The following is a 20,003-nucleotide window of genomic DNA, read 5'->3' on the forward strand; positions in this document are numbered from 1 at the left end:
TCATCTTTTTATTCTTGTTATTAATCATACATTCAGTATCCATATATTTTTACCTAATTTTCACTATTCTGGAATCCCAATCTCCATTTTATTATACTAACATATTTTTGTACCTATCCAATAAGCTTTAGTTAGAATAACACTTTTCCACTGACACACATATACAGGAAATAAAAAAGTAAATAAGAAGGTGTCTTCAAATTTATCTTAACATCTTAACTAAAACTGTTTTAATTATTTAATACTTTATTAAGAATCTTATACAAAGGACTTTATATGATTGCAAAAATTGATATGGAAAAGTATAAGCAGGACTTAAATTTCATTATTATTAAAAACATTGCATTGTGTAAAACAGATATTTTATAACCAGTTATAATTGTTTATATAAAATGTTTATATAAACACAATTTTAAATAATTTTATTTTTATAATCTTTCTTACCAAAATATATTTATACTAATAGTCTAATATTTTTGTTTTATTTTATTTTATTTTAAAACTAAATATGCGTATCACAGCAGCAAATACACAAAACATATAAAAACTGAAGAATATTCCATTATCTCAACATATCATCACTAACAAACAAGACTCAGATTCCTTAGAAAACTAGTAAATGCTTAGTAACACACTTAAAATTAGATATTTACAAGGGAATAGGTACATAATTATTTATCTTAATTATGTAAAAATTTTAACACATCAATCTAAAAAGTTCTGAAAAAAATAAAATTAAGATAATTCAAAGGCAATTATAAACTCACAGCACTGGTATACACTGTGATGTCATAGCAACCATGTGCTATCGGTAACTCTCTTGGTTTAGAATCAGTTTTACCAAAATGGTACAATAGAAAGGATATTGTTAATTTTTATAGTATTTTCCTTTCCTGCTTCAGGTCATGTTTAATTTCTCCACACCACTTTGAATAGTCATCCTCAGTCTTTCACGGCTCTATAAGATGGAATTATTCTTCAGATAGCTACAAGTTCAATGACAATGGGATATATAGCACACAATTTTTAGGTATGAAAAATAGCAATACCGTAATACTCTTTATTTTTTCCAAAATATTATGTATTTCTTAAGATCAAATTTCATAGTTTGTATTACTCAGAATAGTTGTATAGCACAGAGCTTTGAGTCTGAATTTATACTTTACATTATTATTTTCCCAGAGGAGAACGTAAAAGCCACTCTTCCTTTAGAAGGCCGCCTACATAATTGGAGACAAGTGGTGTAAATAATTTGCCCTGTGTAAGTAAAACCAAAAGGCAGCATGCTAAATCTTCTTAGTTTCAATTAGTAGGTAATGTTGCTATTAAATTATTGAGCTCAAGGTTTCTGGAATAAATTTAGAATTATACTTGGTATGCAATGCCATTTTTGAAATGTAGAATCTAACTCATTATTCTGTCAAACTGTAGGTTTAGTGATTGAATATGTATACAATAAATTTCTTGCTCAGGTTGAACTTCCACCTTATGAATATTACCATATTGGCTCAGATTTCTCCTAGAAATATAGTGTGAGAATTTGGGCCAAAATTAATAATCACCTTAACTTTTAGATTCTCAGGGCCATCCATCTCATCTATGCATAAAAGACCCTTTAACTCCAAGGAATACTAAAGTTCAGAAAAGATATATGGGTATACAGAAAAAAAAGTTATAGGGGATATAATGGTATGCTGCATTAATGTAGCATTTTTGAATTAAAATAACTTTGCTTTTTTAACTTTTCAATAAAATTTTATCATATCCATGGTAATTAAGCATAAATGTGGAGGGCAAGATAAAACAAAAAATACAGATTTGATGTGATGGTTACACAGTTAAAGTATTGAGTGTGAGAATCAGGAAGAAACATATTTACTGGTTTTTTTTGTTGTCTTTTAATAGTGTATAGAGAGAAGGTTAGTATAATACTATTTCCAATCTCTTATACTTTTCTGTTAGAGGTAAATTTACAAGATTAAAACTTATAGTTTCCTGGAGGACAGTGGTTTCTGAAGCTAAATGTGGGTGTGATTAGAGGATGTGTCAGTGTGAGGTTTTCATAAAACTTCTTAAGCATCTTTGAAACCAGCTGTCAAAAGGCGGATATAAAATATAATTCTAGTACATTTGGGGCAATAAAGTGAATTTTCAGTATAATTTATTACTCTTTCCAATAAAAGTAAAGAGATTTTTGACAAATGACAATTATTAGTTACCAGTAAAGCATCTGAGTTAATAATTCATTGAAAAATAAAAAAAGAAACCTTGATTTTCTAATCTTTAACTTCATATAAGAGTGATATGATCCTGAATATCTGCCGTTCCTACTAGGTGTCTGCTTCTGAATTATATGTAAGTGTGACCTAATCTTTTCACTAGAAACTCACGGGAAATCCCTGTTAATATTTTGTTTTCACACCACCTCTGAAATAGGATAATGGTGCTTTGATATAGAAAAACTGAACATGTGTTTTTAGACATCCCTTTTTTCTCACTACCAGTATATGAATAATTTCATTTTGAATATTTCAAATGACAAAAAAGAAACAAAGTGCTGTGTGCTAAAAGATTGTCTTTTTAAATAGAACTTCTGCCTTGGATCATACATCCAAGATTTTCTTATTGTATCTTTGCCTGAGGTGATATTCAGCAAACACTGATTGTGTGATTGACTTCTTGGTATGAGAATTAATCAAGACTGATGCTTTTAGTGAGGAAGGGGCTCTGTAAAGTAGTTTTTGATTGCCTTTTCAGTGTCAATGAATTTTTACAGTCTGTCTCTGTTGATCATTTTTTTTTTAATTTTCAGACTCAGTACCTACGTTAAAAATCTTGTGAACACAACCTCCTTCTTGTACCTGAACCTCTTCTCACATATAAAGAAAGTCCTAATTTTGCATCCATCATGATTGCATTGAGTGAAAAATTATATTACAACCAGAAAATATTATGGTCTTGAATATGTAAAATGCCCCAATTTCTAATCCCTAAATTGAATAATTTGATAATGACTAACCTTCAATAAAATATGCAAAATAATTTTCTCTACTATGAATCAACAAATCTAGGAAAAGGTGATTTTCAATAATTCATTCTTTTTTATTTTTTATCAAATATAATGTAATTTGTTTCTTCAAGATTCCTGACCTAAACTTACAAATTATAACATCATATAGACTCACTAAAACATATCTGCGACAAAGAGATTGCTTTCAGTACTCTTATGACCTGTACCTAGAAACCAAATTAGTAATAGAGGAAGAAAATGTTATTTCAAAAGAAGAAAGAAAAAAAAAGGAAGAAGGAAAGGTAGAAGCAAAAACGGCTCTCATTTTAAGTGTCATTTTAATTGTTCTCCTTTTCATTTATGTTCCATTAAATATTGTCTAAAATGAATAAGCCACATCTCGTTTTCTGAGATGTAGCTAAGTGTTTCTTAGGGATGTCTATCCTAGATTTATCAGTATCTTCCAAGGCTCAGTTTAGACTTTAAGCAAATCCCAATAACATGGTAGGGATTTATTATAATTAAATGATATAATCTAGGTAATGTTCAGATACCATAACGCAATATATATCAAATAATAAGTATTTGATAAATCTACTTATATTATTACTTTTTATTTTATAATACACAAAAAATTTAGTTATTCAGGTTGCCACTCATGGGTGTTTTCATTATGATGGGAAATGGTTGATGTTGACCATGATAAATTAATCACGATTTTAAAATTAGTTTAATTTCTTAAAGATATTTTCTTTTCAACAATGTTATTTAAAATAATCACATTTATCAGAAAAAACTACCATTAAAACACTAGCATATATACTCAAAAGTATTTATTCTGTGTTTATTTTTGGCCTTGAGTTGTTATAATAGGCACAAAAATTAAAAATTACATTCTATAAATAGCCTCCAATTATTTAGAAGAAATGTACCCATTTTGTCCAATCACTGAACAGTTTTCTTCCTTCTTTAAGCTCCTACAGAGTGGAGTCAGCACAGATTTCTGAGCCGTGCTCTTCCATAAAAAGGAAACAGAGGCTAGACTCTTAACACTGCCATTGAGGACTCAGCCGAAGTCCTGCACAACTTTCAAGACACTTAAAATGAGTGACATAATCACAAGCAGCTGAGATGCTTATGGTCCCTTTATTTCAGTCAGAAGGCCAGAATAGTTCATTCCGAATAATACATTAACCTGTTGTCGAAATGATTTTCACATATTCTTGTAAAGAATACTGCTATACTTTGAGAGAAAACTTTTGTTAAGTGAGGAAAAATATCACAAGCATAGTGCCCACATACACATACTCACACAAAAGAACTTCTACACGTGCAAGGAGGCAGATATAAGCACACAATTCTGTCAAGAAGATTAACCTTAAATCCCAGCTCTTCTTGATCCTACTGTTCTCTAATGCCCTCAAACTTCCCCACGCCATCTAACACCTTACATTCCCCTGTCCAGGTGTACAAAAGCTCCACTGCTCTCCTTTCAGACGTGCCCTCAGGCCAATCAAGTCATTAGTACCTTCTAGGTTTAAGAAAAGTGGCCTAATGAATAGGAAAGAAGTTATGGTGAAGGTCATTTGGACTATGCTGTGTCCTTGGAACAAATAGATGTGAAACCTTTGGGTATACTTAAGAGTTACAGTGCTTATCAGACAGTAACATTTAACTTCACCCCACCTCTGCTGGATCAGATGGTGACTAAAGTCTCCCACATTTGCCCTAAATTCAGATAGTAGCCCAAATGAATTGAGTGCAGAGGGGATCAAGGAGGAAAGGCTTTCAAAGGTCTTTGTCCTGTTAAAGGGAAATACATGCCCTAGAGCTGGTCCAGCACCCTTGGTTTCAGATATTTTTATGTTGAACATGGATTAAAATCATAAAATCGGATGATTTTATTGCTGCAAAAATGGTTAAAAGCAAATGGCCCAGTATTCTTATATTTAGGTATAACGCTGTGAACTTCATAACTTTGTAAAGCAAGATATAAAGCAAATACAAGAGGAAAATAATTTTACTAATTGTCAAAAAGACCATTAAGATGTATACACATGAGATGTTTAAGGCACAATATGTATACAAAGCCTCACAGTCTGTTTCCTCAAATCAGTAAAGTACTCTCTGATTTATAACTTTAGAAAAAATATTGGACTGTGATAATTCAATTTATAAGTTCTCCTTTTGATAGCCACCCGTTTAAATGGAGACCAATCTGCATAAAGGTACAGTTCAGTTCATGGGGAAGGGAAATTACCTCTTCCGTTATAAGATGGACCATGGATCTTTGCTTTTATCATCTCTATGCAACTATCACTTAATGGTAGAGATTACAACTGATGTTTAGAAAATGCCCTAGATGAAAGGATATAGGCTGGGCAAGGTGAAAATCAAGAGCTCCTGAATACATTAAATGCTGAAAGAATTTTTGGAAACTATTTCCAACTGTGTATAATGCACAATTTCTAAAATGAATAAAAGTTTGAAATAAGCTTTAAATAAGATGTTGAAAAGATATAAGTATAGCTACTTTAATCTTAATCAATGCAACTTGTGATGAGGTAATGAAGAGCAGGCAATCAGTCAGAACCCAATCTACCCAAATGAAATCTCAAACAACAACAGAGCAGAGTTGTTTTTTTTTTTTTTTAACTTTAGTTCATGTTAAGAGAAATGGGCAATGTAAGTGCTATGCAGATTTAATGTGCTAATGAAATCAATTCATCAAGTTTTAAATTATGTAGGAAATTAAAATAAGAAAGTGTTCTGTACACAAAAGAGATCATACCCCAAGAGAATATGCCGCCTTGGTAAGGCTACAGCACTAACAAATTTTAGATAATAATTTTAAAATAACATATCAGCTTTTTGCAAAGATGCTGATTTTTTAAAAATTTCTACAGTGTGTCTCTAAAATTTCTATCTAAGAAGGAGAACAGAAACAGAAGTCAAAAAGGAACAGCCAAGATATCTATTGTGAAAATATCTGCTCATACATTATCTCATTGTCTCATTCTTTAGATCAATGGTGTACCACTTGGGCTTTGAGTGCCTACTGAAATATCTGGAAGCATTCAGGTATATGAGAACAAATAGTTTAAGGGCATTAAGTTCTAATTTAAAGATTTTAATTTTTGCATGTAAATCAATTTAATATTCTATAGTAAAAGTTTCACAATCTTTCAAAATAAAATACTTATATAAGTTGGGCATGGTGGCACATGCCTGTACCCCCACAGTACTTGGGAATCTGAGACAGGATGATGACAGTTTTGAGGCTAGTCTCAGCAAATTAGCAAGACCGTCAGTACCTTAGTGAGGCCCTGTTTCAAATTAAATATATAAAAGGGATAAGGTGTAGCATGGAGGCAAAATATTCCTGGATTAAAAAAGAAAGCCCTTCTTACCTAGTACTAAACATATTGGGGAGATTGCTCCAGAAAATTATAAATACCCATGTGTTTCAGCAAAATGTCTTACTGCTATAATCCAAAAGACCTGATAACACAATTGAGACAGAAGAAATTTGCTCATAGTTACTTGGAGATGATGAGTTTAGTCTGTGAGAAGCCAGAGCCTATGAATCTGAGGGCATGCAGCAGGAAACAGAGAGAGGGAGAGCACGTGAAGTCTTTGCTCTTCATATAATGAAGGCCAGAAGCAAGAAGAACAAGCAAGCAAGGGGATTCAAAGACACAGGAACAATTTCTATAGCTATATTTTCAGAGATTCAGCTTCTCAAGCCACACCCCACCAGCCTTGGATACCACTAATAAATCCATTCTAATGGATTTATCTATTAATGAGATTACAACCCTCATGACTTAACTATGTCAACTCTGAACTTTAATAGACTTGCTTTTCAGGGAGCATTCTATGTCTAAACATATCATCAAAGTGTTATGAAAAACTAATCAAACTATCATTGATTTTGAGAAAACAACTAATTTTAGTGATAGGATAAAAATAAATTCAAAACTTAAGTGATTAAAATTTTTTTATTAAAATTGACAAATTCTTGCAAATTTTTAGCTTATACATTAAGAAGCATATTTGTTGAAAATTTAGAACAAGATTTTTTTATTATTATTATTTTTTTTTGGGTGGCACTGGGGTTCCTGGAAAACCTTCTACCTCCGGTCTACACTCCTAGACCTATTTTATACCTTTTTTATTTGGAAACAGGGTCTCTTAAGCCAGAGAAAGACTGGCTTCGAACCAGTGTGATCCTCCTGTCTCTGCCTCCCAAGCACGGTGATTACAAGCATGTGCCACCATGCCAGGTTAGAACAAGATTTTAAGAAGAACCTTCAAAAAGAGTACAAAGACTTGAGGCTCATTAGTAGAATAATATTTTTATCCCCATCTGTTTGTTTTATTCAAAATCTGCTGTATATAGATGAGCTAACAAATAATAAGAGAATGGATGTTAAATTCTCTTTCTATAAATTCATAAGTCATTCATAGATGATAGGTTTGATATAATTAAAAGCTTCAATGTATTACATAAAGAGATATTTCCAATAATAATCAATTTTATTTATCAATGTTTATAAACTGATATGATTAATAATAATGTTTATATTAGTTATCATGCAATGATTAATTGCTGTAGGTACTAAGAATTAATAATGTAATAACATCCTAATTTTTTTCAAAATTCAGAGGGGCTAGCCAACTATGCTGCTGCACACATGTAATTCCTATATATGGTAGGCTGAAATAGGAGGATTGCATATTTTAGGCCAGAACACAGTAACCTAGGGAGAATCTGTTTCAAAATTAAAACGTCTGTGGTGTACCCCGGAGGTAGAAGGCCCCTAGTTCAATCCGAAGCACTCCTTTCCCCCAAATAAATAGAGTTATAGATACAAAGAACAAAATATATCAATAACAATATTTCTACATTAAAGTATATGGTGCTCTAATAAAACTTAGCTTAAAGAGTTGAGTAAAATAAAAGAAAAATTTTAAACTGTACTGCCGCGCCTTTTCCCCCAGTCTAAAATTGAGCAAGGCTCGTTTTATCTGGAATACTGCACGGCAGACATTCCCTGGAACAGGCGCGCGGCATCTCCTTCTGGGGAATAGTATTAGGCATGGGGATTTGGGGATTTTCTGGAATTGGCTTTGTTACCAAAAGATACCTGAGACTCATGTTATTAATGGCTTCAAATTGTTTTAAATAATTCAAGATTTACTCCCTGAAACTGTAACATTTATGTATGATTTCCACCTAAATTTCCAAATAACTGATCTAACAAGAATTCTATAGACTCAGACAATAACAAGCAGAACAAGCCTTAAAGGCAACCGATCCTCCCCAGGCTTTTCCCAAGCAATATTAACAATATACCTAAAAGAGATCCAAGACAAGTTGTTCCCACTGTCATGAATTCTAAAAAGCCAGCATATTTAATCAGAGGTAGGCTATGGTAGAGTGCCTACTGACCCCCCAGTAACCCTACTCCCTTTTGGTTGTACAATGGGTACATCAACAGCAGCAGAATAGATGGGTACCCAGGCACAGCCTTAGGACATGGGAAAGTACAAAATGTTCCTCTCCTTAGTAGTGCCTATTGATTAAAAAACAATGATATATATTAATCAAAAAGTATAATGCTTAGCATAGGATATTATTTTGATATTATATTAGTAGTTAATTATAAACTTCTGATCTTTTCCATGGTTGCTTGTAAGAGAAAATGTTCCCTTAAAAAGGATCCTGGCCGTCTGTCACCTTGCCTTGATGTATTAGTTATTTGTATACTTACTGATGGATTATTTCTAGAAAAAATTGTAAGAGTAGAATGTAGCCAAAAAAGAAAGTATAAAAAGCTTGCCAAAACCGAAAGTAAATAGAGCAGCTCCACTCTCCATTGCGTCTGTGTGCTGTTTCTCCGCCGAACTTCGCCGACTCCTCACTCCACCGCTCGCGGACCCCCGACTCTTGCTAGGGCTGGACCCCAGCACTGTACAATTTATGTCAAATAAAACACCACTAATGTATTTATATAAATAGATAATAATGACTATAATTATTATATTTCATAGCATTAGACAGTTTTAGTGTTGTAGCAACTATAACTGAAAATAATATACATATTGCAATAAAACTAAATGCTTTTTAACTGCTGAAAAGCATTTCTGATAAATATAATTTATCCAAGTCATGTAAATTAAATTATAAAATTAAATATTGACTTGTGGTGGTTTGGACATTTCTAGGAAAATTTGATCAGTAGTTAAGAGGCAAACATTTAATTATTTAACATTGTGAAAAAGAGTTCAATGTGCTTAATTCCTTATTTATACTATTTGTTTGAGTAAATTTGATAAAGAAGTATACTATGCTAATCATATAAAACATCCATTATAATGGATTAGCTCATTTAAACTCACAATAGTCCTTTGGGAACAGTAGACTCATCACTGGTTTTGAGATTGAGACTCTATCTTTTAAAATGAGACATGGAATTTTCTGTGATGACCTTCCCACAAGTGGAAAGGCTGAGACAAAAATCGAAGGAACCAACCACCACAAAATGTGCTCTCACCCACTATTACTGGGTATCTTGATATTTTTCAATTTCTAACATGGAGACCAAAAAACATATATTCTAAACAGAAACAGTTAATTTCATATGTCAGATTAAATGGTACACAGGACGCTCAGATAAATTATTGTTATTTCTGAATGTTTCTGTGAGGATATTTTTGGAAAATATTTGCATCTGAGTTGCTTTACCAAGTAAATGAGGTGATTTTCCCCAATATGACTAGTTGCCATTTAATCAATTGATGATGTAAGTAGAAAAAAAAGAAAACATAGAGTAAAAGATGTATCTTTCAAGCTGAAACAGAAATCTTGTCTTGCCTTTGAAATCAAAGACTACAATTTATAATGTTGGGTCTCTTGATTTTCAAGACATTAGACTTGGGCTGGAACTATATCATTAGCCCAGCTGTGCCTCATATTGATTTTCTTTTACCAACCAGTGATATATAATATAATGATTATACAACTAAAAGTCAGTAGTGGACACCTCGTCATTTTGCTACAATAGCTTAGCTTTTCCATATGTTCAGAAGAAATAAAAGTTGGGCTTAATAATTTTGTACCTTGGAAGCATGAAAATAATTACTTTCTAAATAATTTGAATATAAATATATTACCATTTGATGTCTACAAATTGTACATGTCTTTAACCCATAAAGAAACTAGAGAAAAAGAAAAGGATAGAGAGCAAAATCTAGTAAAACTTCATATGTTAAATACAAAATGTGTTTTTTCTCTTTCTCTTTTAAACTTGTGTCAAGAATATATAAAATAATTATTATAATGATAAGCTTTTATTAAACTCCTATGAAAATACATCTATGCATGTAACATTTCAAAGATTTTATTTTACAGAAAACTTTTCAAAGACAAATGCAATACAATGAAATATGTAAATTATAAAGCATAAGAATTAGCATATTTGGAATATTATAAAAGTAATGATGTAAAAAATGTTAGCAAAGGGTTAAAATGAGTGTGAATTTGACTTTAGTTTAATTACTGTGCTAAAACTGAAATCAATTATCTTTTGTTTTACTAATTTTAAGTGTAAAAATAGAATTATTTTTACAGTTATAGATATTTAAAGTGCTAATTTAGGCCAAACTTATTTAAAAATGACTTGGCAATTTTTGATCCAAGAAAATAAGTTAAACTCACAATTTCTGACTTATCATCTAGAACTTAATTTATCAATAGACACAAAAATTTCCAAAAATATAAATAATCTCTTCGTTGTGCATAAGTTTATAGTCTTTTAAATGAAAGTATTTCTAGAAAGTGATATGTGACATGCTCATAAATTATTGAATTATTTGTTTCTGAAATAGAATGTTTAGGTATAGTATATTTCTAGAAAACTCCAGGTCACAGATGTTTTCATCAGAGAAAGAATTCATACTGTCATGACATTAGATAAAAACTAATATACAGATATGTGTATATGTATATATGTGCATATTTATGTTTTTGTATGTATATTAAGATATACATGTGTAATACAAATATGTATATATCTTACATACATATTATATACAATATATGGTATAAATATATGTGCATATACAGATATGTGCATGTATATACATGACAGATACAAACAGGTATGCACATGTATGTATACACATAGAATGGCTGATGGACAACAAAGAATAATTTTTTCATACATTTTTTAAATAACAATATTTAAGTATAATCAGAAATAGATTTTTTTTATTTTTTATTGCAAATGGTATACATTGAAAATGTGCTTGGTACCCTCTCCCCACATCTTTTCACTCCCCCTCCCAACAATGAGTGTCCAGGTTAACCATGCTATATTCATACTTTTATTAATTTGGATATAGTTCCTCCATTAATCAACCTCAGCCTTCTTCCTCTCCTATCCTTTCATTCTAGCTTTGCTGAGATTTCCCTTCCATTATCTGGAGTACCTCTGGTATCCCCAATGCTCCCTAGTTTGGGCATATTAGAGAAAAGATATGTCCCTTTTCTTTCTGTGCTTGGCTGATCTCACTTAACATAATGTTCTCCAGATCTTTCCATCTTCTTGCGAATGTCATAATTTTGTTCTTCTTTGTAGCTGAATAGAATTCCATTTTGTATATTTCCCATAATTATGCAATCCATTCATCTGTTGATGGACACCTGGGTTGGTTCCATATTTTGGCTATTAGGAATTGTGCTGCAGTGAATAATTAATATGTCACTGTAGTTCTCTGGTTTCAGCCACTTTGGAAAAATACCCAGGAGTGGTAGAGCTGGATCTTATGGTGGATTTATTCCCAATTCTCTAAGGAATCCCCACACTGATCTCCATAGCGACTGAAGTAGTTTACACTCTCACCAACAGAGTTCCTCTTTCCCCACATTCTCACCAGCATTGTTATTTGATTTCTTTATGCCTGCCACTCTGATTGGGGTTAAATGGAATCTCAGCATAGTTTTGATTTGCATCTTCCTGATGGCTACTGATGTAGAACATCTTTTCATGTATCTATTGGCCATTTGTATCTCTTCTTTTATGAAGTGTCTGTTCAGTTCAGTTGCCCATTTCTTGATTGGGTTGTTTGTTTTGCAAGTGTAGAGTCTTTTGAGCTCTTTGTATATTCTGGATATTAGCCCTTTATCAGAGTGGTGGCTGGTAAAGATCTTCTCCCATTCTGTAGGCTTACTTTTGAGGTTCTTGCAGATGACATGATCCTTTATCTAAAAGACACAAAGAACTCAACCAAAAGACTTCTGAAGCTGAAATTCAGCAAAGTTGCAAGATACAAAATCAACCTAAAGAAATCAGTGGCCTTTCTATATGCCAACATGAATCCACAATGAAAAAAAGAAAATAATTCCATTCACTATAACCTCAAAACCAATAAAATACATAGGAATAAACCTATCCAAAGATGTAAAAGTCCTCTACAAAGAAAACTATAAAACATTAAAGAAAGAAATTGAAATAGACAATGGAAGATGGAAAGATCTCCAGTGCTCATGGATAGGCAGAATAAATATAATCAAAATGGCCATTCTGCCAAAAGTGACCTATAGATTTAATGCAATTCCCACTAAAATACCAATGACATTCTTCATTAACCTAGAAAAATCAATCATGAATTTTATATGGAGAAAGAAAAGATTCAGAATAGCCAAGGCAATTCTCAGCAATAAGAACCATGCAGGAGGCATCACAATCCCAGACTTCAAATTATATTATAGAGCAATAGTAGTAAAAGCAGCATGATATTGGCACAACAACAGGCATATTGACCAGTGGAACAGAAGATACAGGTACAAACCCATACACCTATAGTCAATTAATCTTTGAAAAATGAGCCAAACTCATACACTGAAGAAAAGACAATCATTTCAACAAATGGTGCTGGGAGAACTGGCTATACATTTTTACAAAGTTGGAGCTAAATCCTTACCTCTCACCATGCACAGGAATTAACTCAAAATGGATCAGACTTACAAATTAGACCTGAGACTGTGAAGTTATTAGAGGAGGGCATAGGCTCAACACTCCAACATATAGGCACAGGCAGTAACTCTCTCAACAAGACCTCCAAAGCTCAGAAAATTAAAAGCAAGAATTAACAAGTGGGATGACATCAAACTAAAATGTTTCTTCTCATCAAAAGAAGCCATCAGAATAGATTTTTAGCAATTTCATTTTCTTAAATTGCCTGTCCTCCCATTCAACATCATATCCTCTTAGCCATAAATTACAGTACTAAAAATCATTTGCTTATCTTTTTTATTTCTAATGTAATTTGCTAAAGTCATGCCTTTATCATCTGCTACATTTTCTTAAAATTAGAGAAGTTCTTAAACCTAGATGCTTTCCTACTGTCAAATACCTTCTTTGCCCAGATCTAATAACCAAATTCAACTTTCCAGGAATAACTCACTACTCAAAAACTTTCTCCTCAGATTTTATAATACTAACTGCATATGAGAACATGGAAAAAATAATTTGAAGAAAAGATACAATGATCAGTTTAGGAAAACCATTTAATGGGTCATTTCAATATCTACTGAAGCAGAATAATAGCATGAATCAAGATAATAGTGAAACACATAAAAAGTAGTTAACACCTTCTAGAGATATTTTATGAAAAAAATAAATATAACTTGGCAAACAGTTTTACAAAGAGAAAGAAAGAGAAACACCACAAAAGTGCAGCTTTTCCAAATTTGATCATCCGAAGGTTGAAATTTTAACACTGGAAAGTAACATTTATTATAAAACTGTCAAACAAGAGATCATAGGCTAAATTTTGCATGGGTTTAATTCTAGTTGCCTATGGAAACAAGCATTAAAATGCAAAGAGATGACTTAAACAGTGAATAGTAATAGTAAATGAGAAGTCAGTACTGAGAGTCATATGGGTAAAGGAAGAAAAGAAAGCAATGATTATGAAATTTTTCTTTGAAATTATTTTATAATTAATGGAATTTTTGCTAAATTTAAGTTAAATAAATATTGTATGTACAAGTAGAGAGGTATGAAACTGAAGAAGAGTTAAAGAAACTCTCTGGGGAGAATTTCTGTGCTATCAGAAAAATCAAGGGAAAATAGTGATTTAAGGAAGACTCTAATGAGATTTAAAACTAGGATACTTTATTCAATATATTTATTAATAAGTCTGATAATGTATTCTGTACAATAAAGAGAATGAAATCTCAAGTAAAACACATTTAAAACAGAAAAATGACACTTTTTTCTTTTTAAGCATTTTCTTTGAAAGAGGAAATAAGATCAGAAAGACAACCACCTAAATAAGTCCTAATTCTAAAGAGCTAGATAGTACAGATAAGGTGCTAATTACCTCATGATAAAATAAGTTAAACAACTGATAAGCTTTGAAAAGTTGGTCAAATTTTCTTTTCCTTTCATTTTACTTTCTATTCCCAATTTTGTGTTTGGATTGAGGCTTCATGCCTATTTTCCTCTGAAGAAAAGATTTTAGAAGCATTGGTAAATAAATGCAAATACTCTAAGGAAAATAGAATATATCAGAGACTTAAGGACTGAAAGGTTTTAGTATCATCTCTCTAGAGTTTTTTTTTTTTTTTTTTTTTTTTTTTTTCTGGTCTGGGGATGGAACCCAGTGGCATTTGACCTCCGAACTACATCCCCTGACCTATTTTTTATTCTTTATTTTGAAACAGGGTCTCACTAAGTTGCAGAGAGCCTCACTAAGTAGCTTAGGCTGTCCGCGAACCGCGATCCTCAAGTCTCAGCCTCCAGAATGCTGGGATTACAAGCGTGCGCCACCACGCCCAATTGTAGAATTATAATTATGTGGAGATAGAGCAGGTTTGTAATTGAGAATATGTTAACTACTGATTATTATGGACACCCACTAATTGCACACACATGTACACATACAGACTGTCTATCTAAATTTATATATCTATATATGCCTACTTCCACAGAAATAAAATAGTAAAACAATGAAAGTGATACATAAGCACATTATGAAACCGGTTTGAGTAATGTCTGACATTTATATTCAAACTTTCATTCTAAATGATTGGTATGTTCTTTGCATAATGTATGCATAGCAGGTGTTTCAACCTCCAAAAAAGAAGCTTCACTGAAGAGAGAATAAAGTAATTGTTCTGCCTCAGCAATTAGAAATTTTCTTAAATGGGAGAAGAATAATTTTTGGAACCAAAATAGAAATTCAGAAGGCAATACAAGGTCAGGCTTATCAATTATTGATAAAGGACCTGTGAGGTTAGCTCTCAAAGGCCTATATTTGGAGAATCATTTGATGAAGTATTTGCATATAAAGTTAAAAAATTGTGATTCTGATTTGAATTTAACGAAGTATATAAATATTCCAAGTTAAATATAAAATACAAATGGCTGTATAAATCATTAACTTATTATTCACACACTAGCCCACAGTTTATTCTGCAAAATCTATAATTCTTAATGAGGAGAAAAAATCAGACCTTGGCATAATAATTTGAAAAATTCAGCTATAGATTGTTTTATTCAGCTGAAATTACCACTGATTTTTGCAGATGAATTATGACAGTAAAATATACTCAAGTTTTTTAAAGATCAGAGTCAATTGTCATATTTTGTAAGTAGCCACATTTTATTCAATAGCACTAAAAATGAAGACTTTAGACTTTTTAAAGAAATTGATAAAAATCTTCTAAGAACTCAAAGAGTTTATGAAATAAGTAAATTTACTGAAACAGAGAAGCAGAAAAACATCATATCATTTGGGGTCTAGGAGTTCAAATATGGCTATAATTACAAATATCAAGAGGATATGAGAAATAAAGTTTTAATTAATAAATATTACTTTAGACCAAATAAAGAGCAATATTATAAGTTAGAAAAGTTCATGGCTTTAACATAAAACTCAAAATATTATCTTTATGCTTATGGCCTGTGAAGGGTAACAAAAATAAATGAAAATAACAAAATTAACTTAGTTGTCTTGAATCACAGGATGCCAGTAAAAAAAAATGAAGATAATCCATTAGTTCAATTTCAACTTGAGATGGTAAAACCACACAATAGCTTCCACTCAAAAATTTTCAAATCAGAATAGACAGCTAAAGAGTTCACATGTAAATAAGGTTTATTCTTATTGTTCATGATAGTTATGTTTACAAAGTCATCTTGACCCCGGATTATAAAATAGTGAACTGTTATTTCAAGAGAATAACAACACTGTCAGGTTGTTATGAAACTCTGGTCTCAACACTTTCAAATATATAACCTCACTTTATTTGTATTTTTGTGACAGAGACCTTATTTTAATTTATGGTGCTGATTCATTCATGGTGATCTCATGGTCAACAAGACTACAGCTCCTACTGGAAGGAAGTTAATCTTACACATGTGTTTCCATCATCAGTCATACTGCACGCTTTTTGCTCTTAGAAAGACCAGACAGCACTTTAACAGTATACTTATGAAATATTTTAAGGAGAGAACTCAGCAACAAAAGTCATAAAAATGCAGACAGCATAGCACTAAAGACTCCACAAAAATAGATAAGAAAGGTTTACAGTACTAATGCTGAAGGAAGAAATTTGAGAGTAGCTTGATTAAATTAGCTAAGAATATTTTAGGTGACTTGTTTTTTGTTTGTTTTTATTTTACACCTCTAGACACATGCGTGATAATGAAGGCACTAGGGGTATTGATTTGGGTGTTACAAATAATTTATAGCAAGCTGGTAAACTTGCAAACACGGAAACTCTTCCCTCTGCCACAATCACTGATGATTGATCTAAAGAGCATTGCTAGCAATAATTTGTGTAATTGTCAAAATCATTGGGAAAAAAAGAAAAATAAATACATATCGAGTAAATTAATCTGATCAGCCTAATTTAGTAGTTTATATACAATTAACAAAATGTTTAGATCTAGCATTTTTCTACAGTTAAACTAGATATGAGATTTTTCTATGTGAGGAATAAATATAACTTAAAAGGAATTTGGGGAAAATTACCTGAACCTTGCATTCATAGCCTAGGAAAAGTATGTAGATAAAACATATTTCTGTTTCTAAAGTGTTGCCTGCTATCTAGTACATTAAATAGAGATGGGAGCATCAAGAAGACATCATAATTTTTTTGAATTTACTATTTTATAAATGTTTATGTTTCAAATTGTTAAAAGATAAAGTTATGATGTGTCACAGCCTTTTGGATTAGTGTTTCTCAGTAGTGTTTTTAATTTTTAATTTTTTTTTTTTGGTGGTACTAGGGTTCCTGGAAACCCTTCTACCTCTGGGCTACACTCCCAGACCTATAATTTTTTAATATTTATATTTGGAAACAAGGTCTCTTAAACTGGCGTCGAACCTGCGTGATCCTCCTGTCTCTGCCTCCCAAGCAGGGGGATTACAAGCCTGTGCCACCACGCCCAGCTGCATGTGCTTTTTAGATCACTAACTTTAAGGATATTTTTAAAGAATATATTTTTTCTGAAATCATTTTTGAAAGTGATTTGATGTATGCTTGACTATGAAGAATTCCAATAATATTGCTAAAATCTGTTAGTAGATTTTTGGAGACCTAACAAATATTTCTGGATTGTGTAAAATTCTTAATAAAAATTTAGTGAGTACAAGGGCTCTAGGAATTAGAAATGATGAATTTAAGAAGTAAAAAAATTAGTTACAAGGATGACATTAAAAGGAATTGTCCTAAAAAATAAAATATTTTATAAATTCAAAGATTATTTTTATAATCTAAAGAGGGTATAGAATATGAGGTATTAATATCAGAGATATTAACAGAGTTAAGAGGTCACATGTTATCACTTTTTCTCCTATTCAAAATTAAAGTGAAAAGAATTTTAAAACTAAAATCACACACTGTTGGCAGAATTGAAAATTAGCACAGTCTTTATCTTGTACTCCATTAAGATGTATGATTACAATACATGAATAAAAAAAAAGAAAATTAGCACAGTCTTTATGGAGAATAATGTGTAAGTTTCTCTGAAAACTGGGAGTGGAACCAACATCAAGCCAGTTATGAAACTCTTGGGGATCTTACCAAAGAAATTTTATTCAGAATATTCTAGGGATACATTTATATTCATATTTATAACAGCACAATTTACTATTGTAACCTATTATAAACTATGGAACCAGCGTAGGCGTTTTTCATCAGATGAATGGATTATAAAACCATGCTGAATGCACACAATGGAATTTTCCTCGACCATAAAGAAGAAAAAATGTTGTTTGCAGAAAAATGAATGGAACTAGAGTGTATTGTGCTAAGCAAGATTAGCCAGAGAGTGAAGGGCTTTATGTTTACACTCAGCTGTGGAAGAAAGGGAGAAACAGGGAAATGAAAGACTTCAGATAAATAAGAGGAGATACTAGTAGAATAGTGGAGAAGGACTTAGGGAGTTGGGGAGGTGAAAGAGGAGACTTACTGCAGGAAACAGTTCAAATAATGATATGTTTAGATATGAGGTTTCCAATGTCAATCTAATGTTATGTGTGTGTGTGGAGAGGTGAGATCAAGGGGGAAAAGCAAGTGCTATGTGGACATATGTTTCTATTACTCTGAACTTCATAATGATGTGTAATTGCAATGATCCTATAGAAATAAAAGAAAGTCAATAGTGCAACCTTACTGTGACCTCAACAAGACTTTAGAAAAGTTAGCAGAAAGAGATTCAGCAACTGACTTAGAAAAAAAAAAAAAAAAACAGAGAGAGAGAGAGAGAGAGAGAGAGAGAGAGAGAGAGAGAGAGAGAGAGAGAGAGAGAAATGACTTAACAGCAAACTTATCCCACCTGAAACACAGAAAAGTTCTGCATTTGCAACATTAGTAACACTGAATGAAACAGGAGTGAGGATAACAGCTTGAACCTGAGACTAAAAGCCGAAATAGGGGAGCTTTGGGAAGTTTAAGAAAAAAAATAAACTTGACAAATTATCTGATTTATATGAGCATTTGAAATAGGACTTTCTAAAAATTATATGACAAGTTTGATGTGACAAATGGGTAAAATTTACATGGTTCAAAAATAAATCATAATTGTCTCCATCCCCCTTTTTGCCTCAAATGATTCATTTGGAACATATTAACACAGTCTAAATATTTACTTAGTCAAAGTAAATACTGACTCACAATTTGGGCAAAAAAATAAATATTCTAATTGAGGGAAATACAAGTAGGTGGTTAGTCTCTTCAATTAACTTAATAGGAAGAAAATAGATGCCTAAAACTTTTAATTGTAACAGTCTAAACATATTATTTAGAAATTTGTTTCTAATGTATAAAAATGATGAGAGAGGCTTGAAAGGATTTTACTTTAGTGCTGAATGTGTGGGATGAACAGAGACAAAAGGAAAATAGAAGTAAAGATACTTGTGTTTAATATAAGTCTTTGTAACATTTAATCTTTTAAAAATGCAGAAATATGATGTAACAAAGTGGCTGACTAGAGGTGCCTGACTTGCTTCTACCCACAAAAAGACTGAAAATAGTTATAAGAATAATAAGTAAAACTGTAGATATTGCAGTGGAGTGTTTGAGGTAAAGCATTGGTTGTGGCAGAAGCATCAGGGAGCACTGAGATGCACCATCACCTTAAAAATGAGGGAACTGAACACTCAGTATCTACCATCTTGTCTCTGGAGTTTAAATTAGTTATGGACCAACACTGCTTTCTTTGGTCTTCACTTTATACTCAAAAGACTCTTCTAATGCAGTGGCAAAAATAAACACCATTATTCCCATGGATTTCTCTTAACAAAAATTTAGAAGTAAACTAAAGTTTCATTGGTTCAAGTTAAGACAGTGTAGCTGGAGAGAAGGGCTTGCTGATTAACCATGCAGGCATAACATACACTCCAATGGACTTGGGAATTCACTTTGCTCTTATAATAAATATTGTCTGAAGGGAAAGAAGGATATTACAAA

This window comes from Muscardinus avellanarius (assembly GCF_963383645.1).
Source record: "Muscardinus avellanarius genome assembly, chromosome: 5".
NCBI lineage: Eukaryota > Metazoa > Chordata > Mammalia > Rodentia > Gliridae > Muscardinus > Muscardinus avellanarius.